The sequence below is a fragment of the Schistocerca serialis genome, chromosome 2 (assembly GCF_023864345.2).
Source record: "Schistocerca serialis cubense isolate TAMUIC-IGC-003099 chromosome 2, iqSchSeri2.2, whole genome shotgun sequence".
NCBI classification, from domain to species: Eukaryota; Metazoa; Arthropoda; class Insecta; order Orthoptera; family Acrididae; genus Schistocerca; species Schistocerca serialis.
Genome location: NC_064639.1, coordinates 733,804,012 through 733,812,989, shown reverse-complemented (window position 1 = coordinate 733,812,989; position 8,978 = coordinate 733,804,012). Strand labels below are relative to the sequence as shown.

The following is an 8,978-nucleotide window of genomic DNA, read 5'->3' as shown; positions in this document are numbered from 1 at the left end:
GGGCGTGGATGTGTGTGATGTCCTTAGGCTAGTTAGGTTTAATTAGTTCTAAGTTCTAGGCGACTGATGACCTTAGAAGTTAAGTCGCATAGTGCTCAGAGCCAGTTAAACCATTTATTTAATTTGGGAAAACAAGGAATATTTTAATATGAATGGTCAGCAAGAGTTCGATCCCGATCTCCTTAATCATAACTTTTTGTATTTATCCAGAGACTTATTCACTCTGTATTTCGTCCTCGAATATGTTAGAATCGAAATCTATGATTCTTTAGTTGGGCACGGGAAATGTAAGCAAACAGCTACTATGTTCTGGAAAACAAACGCTATTTTCATGCTTAATTTTGCACTCACTTTGTTGTTTAATTTTTCTGCAGTCGATGCCTCCACCACCAGGTACTTGCAGATGGGCCCCATAACCTGATGAGTCACTGCTAATCTTGTTGTTTCCATTTGTTTCCATAATGCTGGATTTATGAGAGCTTCAGGTATAAATAATAGTGATGTTTAGGAGCACACGGGCTATTTTTACACTGATTTACCACTCAGCTGTTTGTTGTATGCATTATTTGTAATATATTTCGAAGTGCCTGAAGATGACGCCAATGAAGGTTTCGAAATCGACTGCAAATGAAGAATAAAGCAAAAATGGTTCAAATGGCTCTGAGCACTATGGGACTTAACATCTGAGGTCATCAGTCCCCTAGAACTTAAAACTACTTAAACCTAACCAACCGAAGGACATCACACACATCCATGCCCGAAGCAGGATTCGAACCTGCGACCGTAGCGGTCCCGCGGTTCCAGACTGAAGCGCCTAGAACCGCTTGGCCACCCCCGCTGTCAAAGAAAATAGCAAACACAGATCGGAACGTCAGCACAAAAACGAATTTGTGTTCCAAAACATAGAAATTTGTAGATGAAATCCCTATCACCCAACGTCATGTAAGCAACAAGGGCATTTGCTCTGCCTCCAGATAACACGTAAGGTTTTACGCAGTTGGAATTACTTTCGACCTTTACGTACATTTTTATTGTTGGTGTTAATACTGTGTGATAATATTAACAGGTTTCTTATATGACTGGATGCTTTAATGCGCCAATAAACACCCTAGACGTGTAAAAGAATGCAAACAAAGAAGAGTTTGTAAGAGGCTTAAATGAGGAGCGTTTGTTGCGGTGAAGTAATGTTCGAGCACTTGCCATTCTTTTTCTTTCTTTTTACTGCTAGTTCCTTCACAAATTTACTAGGCTCGCTTTTCTGTTAGGGAAGCGCCCCTGTTCGATTTGGACCTAAAATCTCCACTTGACAGCATCGGGGGTTAATCCTGCAAATATATCACGAAGCCGGATCGGCGGTAGCAGCAAGTGAATTACGGCGAGGCGGACGCGGACACAAAGGGCCGGCCCATCAGGCCGGGCTGTGGCTCAGCCCCTGCTCTGGGGACGGGCGCGCGCCGACACCCGACACCTCGGCGGGCGGTCCGCACTCGGCCGAGAGGCGCAGCGCCACGCTGCACCGTCCCGTCAGCACAGCACGCACTTGCCGCCGCTCTCCTTCGGCTTCAGAACAATCGGCCCAGCGGCGGCCATTGTTCGCCGCGAGCGCCACATCCGACAAAAGAGTGGCGCGAGCCCCTAATGGCGCCCCACCCCAGCGGCCGTCGCCGCTCCACTGACTTAGCGGACGACGCGCCATTGTACACAGGCCCGTAACCGGAGCTCTGGTGGGGGGTAGGGGCAGGGGGCCAAGATCACTACAAGCGCTCCGCTAAGTGTACATCCAGAGGTGGGCGGGCGGAAAGCGATTCTGGCTGTAACATACGCCGTCGCGCCGCGTTGTTCTGTCCATCACCGGCGTAGCTCTTGATGTATACCACACGTTGGGCAGTATCCATGTAGATATACGCATTGTGATTCAGCTGCCACTACCTATGGGCCTTACGCAGCCCGTAATGCCTTCAAAAAACCACGCATGAGATTTTCATATTCTTTCGCTCGCTATACGCGGGCGTGAGTCGTGCTTGGGTAGCTCAGTTGGTAGAGCGCTTGCCCGCGAAAGGCAAAGGTCCCGAGTTCGAGTCTCGGTCCGGCACACAGTTTTAATCTGCCAGGAAGTTTCATACTTGAAGATCAGTTATTTTAGGTAAGCAAACAGGGAAAAGTAACTGCTGGCTTATTATCTAAAATTCTAAATGTTAGAGTGGTAGAAGAAACTGAAATTCACTAACGAAAGAGAAACCTCCGTGAATAACTTTGACTGAATTCTACTAAAAACTGCTACTTCAGCATTTTCATGCTTGTTGGGATACATCTTCAGCAAACTGAATAAAGAGAAGCACCCTCCATAGCGTACAGTCATCGTTTAAAAACTTCTAACGAAACAGAAACTAAAATTTTTTGGAACAGTGTTCCAGGAAAAAGACAGTAATATATTAAAATTATAACTTATTTCTATATAGACAGTTGTGATAGCATTTAAGTTGTTTATTTTTATGTTTAGATGAACGGTTTCGATCTTCTAACAGATCATCTTCAGACGTTGCATTCAACGCTGCAGTGTTCTCCACGCCTGCATGGATAGACCTGCTCCACGTCGACGGTTCCTGTGGTCCTCAGGGGATGTAAGATCTGAAGATGGTTTATTAGAATATCGAAAGCTGTCATTTAAAAAATAAAAATAAAGTACATAAATGGGATCACGACTTTGTGAATTGAAATAAGAAGCAGAGACTACTCCATAACAGGTGAAAACAAAGCATAGGGCTACAGACTGATGCTTAATGAGATGCGTTTCGCTGTCGAGAGAGTAATCTGTGAAGATTTCAACGACTCCTGTAGCAATATGTTACCGATAGATAATCCACAAAACACAAATAAATTCTGGTCATATGTAATGGCTGTTGGTGTTCAGAAAATCGGGGATGAGGTAGGAGAGCAGTGCTGAACATATTAAAATTTTGCTTTACAAGGAAATATCCTTGAGTATAGGGCCAATTTAACTCTCAAGCCAGAGCGATGATGTGAAACATACGAGGGCTATTTTTTTTAAGCTACTATTCGTCGCAAAATGATAACCACAATGAAAATAAAAAATGTTCATTACTTAACAGCTGCAAATAAGTACTCACTTAATGAGCTAAAAGTAATCCACTATATAAATACTTGATCAGTGAAGTTATTTTGTATTCTCCCTCAATTACCTTTCTACACGATCGCCGCACCAACACATAAACTTGTGATATTGCGATACCAACTTCCCAACACACTCGTCATAGAATGCAGGCGCCTACAGTTTCTGCCAATTCCCTGTGCTGCTCTGCGGTGCACTGTCTACAGGGTGAGTCACCTAACGTTACCGCTGGATATATTTCGTAAACCACATCAAATACTGACGAATCGATTCCACAGACCGAACGTGAGGAGAGGGGCTAGTGTAATTGGTAAATACAAACCACAAAAAAAATGCACGGAAGTATGTTTTTTAACACAAACCTACGTTTTTTTAAATGGAAGCCCGTTAGTTTTGTTAGCACATCTGAACATATAAACAAGTACATAATCAGTGACGTTTGTTGCATTGTAAAATGTTAATTACATCCGGAGGTATTGCAACCTAAAGTTGACGCTTGAGTACCACTCCTCGGCTGTTCGATCGTGTGTATCGGAGAGCATCGAATTGCGTAGGGATCCAAAGGGAACTGTGATGGACCTTAGGTACAGAAGAGACTGGAACGGCACATTACGTCCACATGCTAACACCTTTTTATTGGTCTCTTTCAGTGACGCACATGTACATTACCATGATGGGTGAGGTACACGTACACACGTGGTTTCCGTGTTCAAATACGGAGTGGAATAGAGTGTGTCCCGACATGTCAGGCCAAGAACTGAAAAGTGCGACGTGACGCGAAAGATGGGCACAGGCCTACTAAATACATTTTGCACCACATCTGCACAAAGCTTCACCGGATTTTCATTGTGGCTTAATCGGTGGTTGAAAAAAAGTAGTCCGTGTAAATATTAATGTCAGTGGCTTGAGAAACATCTGAAATCGCTAGAATTGAACAAAGTTACGTGGTCTACGAATTAGAGGCTGAGATATCTCCTCTTTTAATCGTAACACCGCAGAGCTCTCAGTAAAACTCAGTGTCTGGTAGTTGAAAGAAAGCGTAAGTCACACTGGTATACAAGAAGAATATACACAAGAAGAATAGCAGAGGTCTGTCCAATATGTTTGACACCCATTTGTTGCAGAACCATACAACATATTCTCAACTCAAACGTAGTGAGGTATCTCAAACAGAATGACTTCCTCCATGCGAACTAGCGTGAGTTCCGAAAACATCCATCGTGTGGAGCCCAACTTGCACTTTTCTCTCATGCCCTCTGGAAAGTCATGCATATTGGCAGTGAGAGAGATGCAGTATTTTTTGATTTCCGAAAAGCATTTTATTCAGTATCACATCTACGCTTGTCAGAAGTACGATCGTATCGAAATCTGTGACTAGATGAAGGTGTCTAGGTAAGAATGAGGCACCACCTTATGCTGAATGGACGATCATCGACAGATGTACAATGATAAGCCAGAACATTATGACCACTTGCTTAACAGCTTGTTTGTCCGTCTTTGGAACGAAATACATCACTGGTTTCTGAGTTTCACGGATCCGATAGTTTGTTGGCAGGTTTGTGGAGGCATGTGACGTTAGATGTCTAAGCACAGTGTAAAGTTGATGCATTAAGTTGTTCTGAAAGCAGTGCTGATATTCAAGATAATAAAAGCGAGTTAAAAGCTGTGAGCTATCTCGGGAAGTTATCCTTGCATTACTGAGCAGCAGTTTCTCCAGGTATCCAGGCTTGTTTACCAAATTGCCAACCAGGCTAACATGAAATATAATCTTTTAATAGTCATCTTACGACAACTGGTGATATATATATATATATATATATATATATATATATATATATATATATATATATGTGTGTGTGTGTGTGTGTGTGTGTGTGTGTGTGTGTGTGTGTGTGTGTCTGTGTGTGTGTGTGTGTATAAAGAGAATTTAAATAAAAAGAAATAAATCAGTTTATATTTGGACATTTGTTTTAATATTGTTCATTGTTACGTTAAAATTTCAGCATATTAAACTAAACTGGTGCCTTATTTAAGATTATGAAAACGTGAGTTTGTAATCTTATGGAACACATCAAATATGGGGCCAAGATTGGGTGACTGCATACAAAACTGCAGTCATAAAATAACACACGAAGAACGTTGAAACATATGCAAGAGGAAATTAACCACAACGAACCGATTCAATTTTCAACCTAAAAAGTTACGGTCGTAGCGCAATCCTGTCCGTCATGAAATTACCACACACTGGTCTGTGAAATCTTCTCGAAAAGAATAGCTGAGAGCTACTTTTATGATTACACCACATGCTTCATGTGGTCAACTTGGTTTACACTAAAAGTGAAACTCCACAATAATTTTGATGATTGAAATAAATTACATCGAAACGCGATTTACAAAAGAAAAACCTCGAACTGGTTACTGTCGTCATACTATTAACCTGATGGGTTAAACAATTATTTACGCACGTGGTACTGGTCTCACAAAGTACAGCCGAAGTGGGTTGAACATGAAGAACAGTTGCTACATTGAAAAATATTGTCAAGACGAGACGTTATAATGTCACGCACATTCGCATTTAATGTTGACGATCTTAGTTAGAGTTACGGATCAGCAACACGTGGTTCCACTTTGCTCACAAAGTAGTGAGAAAGCAACTACTGTAAGATATTCTGAACTTCACACTCGAATTACACTGCGTTGCAATTTAAGATAACATAAGTTAATTCTAAACCTGAAACAAAGGTGATTAAATTTTCAGTTAGGCTGAACTTAAGAAATCCATTGTCCTGTGGACTTAGCAGGGACACGCTTAGCCGGAGATCTTACTACTTCAGATGCTCGCCGTGGACAGACTGTTGTGGGCCCCTACTAAGGGTGCCTCACAGATATAATCGGAAGTGACCAGAGAGGCAGCTTCCTATACCAACATGACAAGGGACGGACAGGACCATACCAAGAATAGAAACCGTTTTGCTTTTAGAAAGCGAAGCTACCTGTTCCGACGTTGGTCCTACTGTTCTCTAGCAGACAGGCTTGTCTGCTACCATCAAGCATGCAACTAGAAATACATTTGCTCATTCATCCTTTCACACAGAAGGGAAGGGGCATGTCAGTATCTTATCATATACACTATATAAAGGAAAGTGAATGTAGGTTCCATATGAGACTGTGTGACATGCATTACATATAGACTGTGTTTTAAAGTGCAGTAGTCTGACAAATCGTTCTGGTTCATGTGTAAAAGTAACACGTTCCACTGCTCAGTCTACTCCCAGATAGAGTCAGAAACACCACAGTAAATTTAGAAGTGGTATGTATGCCGTAAATGACAACAGATTTAAGAAGTTAACATGAAAGAAATCCAACGAGACCTTTCAACAGGTCATGTAGTCCATGTAAATAACGGGCCGCTGATATGCGTACGCGATGATTGCGCCGTATAGCGACCCAAATGGGTTCCGTCGGATTCACATTAGTTGTATTTGGTGGCCAAGACATCAACGTGATTTCACTATCATGTTCTTGACATCATTTTAATACTATTCTGGCTTTGAGACACAGATGATTATATTGATGAGAGATGACCTCAAGGTTGAAGGGATGCAGGTGGACTGCAGGTGGCATGTAGTCTTCAATTACTACCACTGGATCCCATGCCAGCAGAAGAGAATGTCTATCATATTGCTCCCACCAGTCTGCGCCAGTGGCTTGGGGAACGTTTGGAGCCGCCGTTCGCTTGGACGACGGAGTTTGTGGAGATGATCATTGACCTGATGTAGTCAGAAACCTGACTCACCTGCCCAGGTGACACGCTTCCATTGATTCACGGTCCAGTCCCGCTGTCCCGCTGAGCCCTTGTCCACTGCGGTAGTAACTTACGATGTCGTCGCGTCAACGTGGTAGCAAAGAAGGTGTCGTCTGCTGCGGAGCACAGTGTTCAGTAATGGTGTGTTAAGATGGAAATTTGCGTGCACCAGCATTGTGCTCTTTCGTCAGAGATACCACAGATCCCCATCTATCCTGTTTTACCGAGCAAACAAGCCTTCGAACCCCACGTTCTGTGAACAGTTTTGGAAGTCCAACCATTGTGGTAGTAGTAGTTTCACTGCCTTTCTACCACTTTTAATAGATGCTCACTACTGTAAGACCTGAACATTCGACTAACTTCGCCGTTTTCGAGATACTCGTTCACAGGCTCTGGTATTAATAATCTCCCCTTTGTCAACGTCGCTTATGTCAGTGGATTTCTCCATTTGCAGCGCACATCTTGGCTAGGGTAATCCCCTGTCCGCCTCTGCTCGCCTTCCATACTTTCCTTACTACGTCATGTTCCTGCAGTGTCATCAGGCAGCATCAATCCCCGCAGTGGGCAGGGGTCATAAAGTTTTGGCTGATCAGTGCATAAGTCTCATAGTGGGATACTTGGTGTCCACGTTGTATATTAATGACCGTGCAGACAATATTGATCACTGCAGACTTTTCACAGATGCTGCAGTTATCTGTAATGTAGTACTGTCTCGAAAAAACTGCACAAATACTTAGTCAGATCTCGATAAGCTTTCAAAGTGGTGTAAAGATTAGCAGATAGCTATACATATTAAGAAAAGTAAACTTTTACGCTTCAAAAAACGAAAAAAATCGTGATATTTGATGGCTATCGTATCAGCGAGTCACAACTGGTATAGGTCAGCTACTGTAAATCTCTGGGTGTACTAGTTTGTAGGTAGAAGGAATATACAGAACGACCATGTAGGCTCAGTCGAAGGTAAAGCAGGGCTGTTAGTAATATATTAGAAAAATTTATTCAACCTACAAAAAAGATTGCTTACAAAACGCGACCCACCCTAAAATATTTTTCAAGTGTCCATATCAGCAGAATAAATCTGGGATAATGAACATACAAGATGTTAGGCGTAGAATGCAGATATTTTAATTGGTGACTGAGAACAGTGTACTGAACAACATTACACCGGTATTTACTTCATTTGCAGACTAATAATCGTAGCTGTTAGGGGCAATATGTTTTTAGGTTGGTTAGTACCTGAAAGTGCATGTACCAAGAGCAAGTGGTAAATGATTGCAGTTCAGGTATTCATCTGTGGATGTGTGGACATGAAACAGTTTATACTGGCGGGTGTAGTTCACTTAGTTATGCAGATACGACTGTGCAGGAAACATTATGTAGTAAATTGGAAGACTGTTGGACGCACAAATAAAACAAGTAATACACTGAAGTACATACGTATTAACTCTCACGATACCAAAAAGCGGAAGAGGAACTTCATGCCCACCTCTTGAAAATATTGTCATCTAATGAGTTACTTTGTATTTTAAAATTTTTAAAAAAAGATATTTATTGTTTTTAATGAATTCTTCTACCAGATTACATTTTTTCTTTTAATTTTCATGTGAACTTATCCCACAAATTTAAGTCTTAGTAGTAGATGTCACTTTCCCCAATAAATATCATATTCAGTATTATCAGGCTGAGGACATTATTTATACATCAATATCTCTTTAAAAAGTATGTTGTAAGTAAGAGACAATAGCAAATAACGAACTATGCGTTATTAATTTTCTTATGGCGAGCATAAAGTACTTCCTCCCACCCCCCTCCCCCCACCACGCCACGCCCCAGCCATCACGTTGGTAGTACACGTTACTATGTGCTTTATGTTTTTAATAAAAGTCCACAACAAATAATGTATTTTTAAACTGTTTTTAGGGTGGGCATGAAGCACCGCTCCACCCTCCTCCTTCCATCGCTCCAGCCCTCGGTAATGCGCTCTTTGGAAAATGCTTTGGTATTGCTAATGTTAAAGCACCAAACTGAACTGGCATGCGCTGA

At 41.9% G+C, this 8,978-nt stretch overlaps 1 non-coding gene across 1 annotated transcript; it reads left to right on the top strand.

Moving 5' to 3' along the window:
* The first annotated feature begins 2,018 nt into the window (after nucleotides 1-2,018).
* Nucleotides 2,019-2,093, top strand: Trnas-cga (transfer RNA serine (anticodon CGA)). Its single transcript has one exon. It is a non-coding gene; the product is annotated as a tRNA-Ser (tRNA).
* Nucleotides 2,094-8,978: the final 6,885 nt, after the last annotated feature.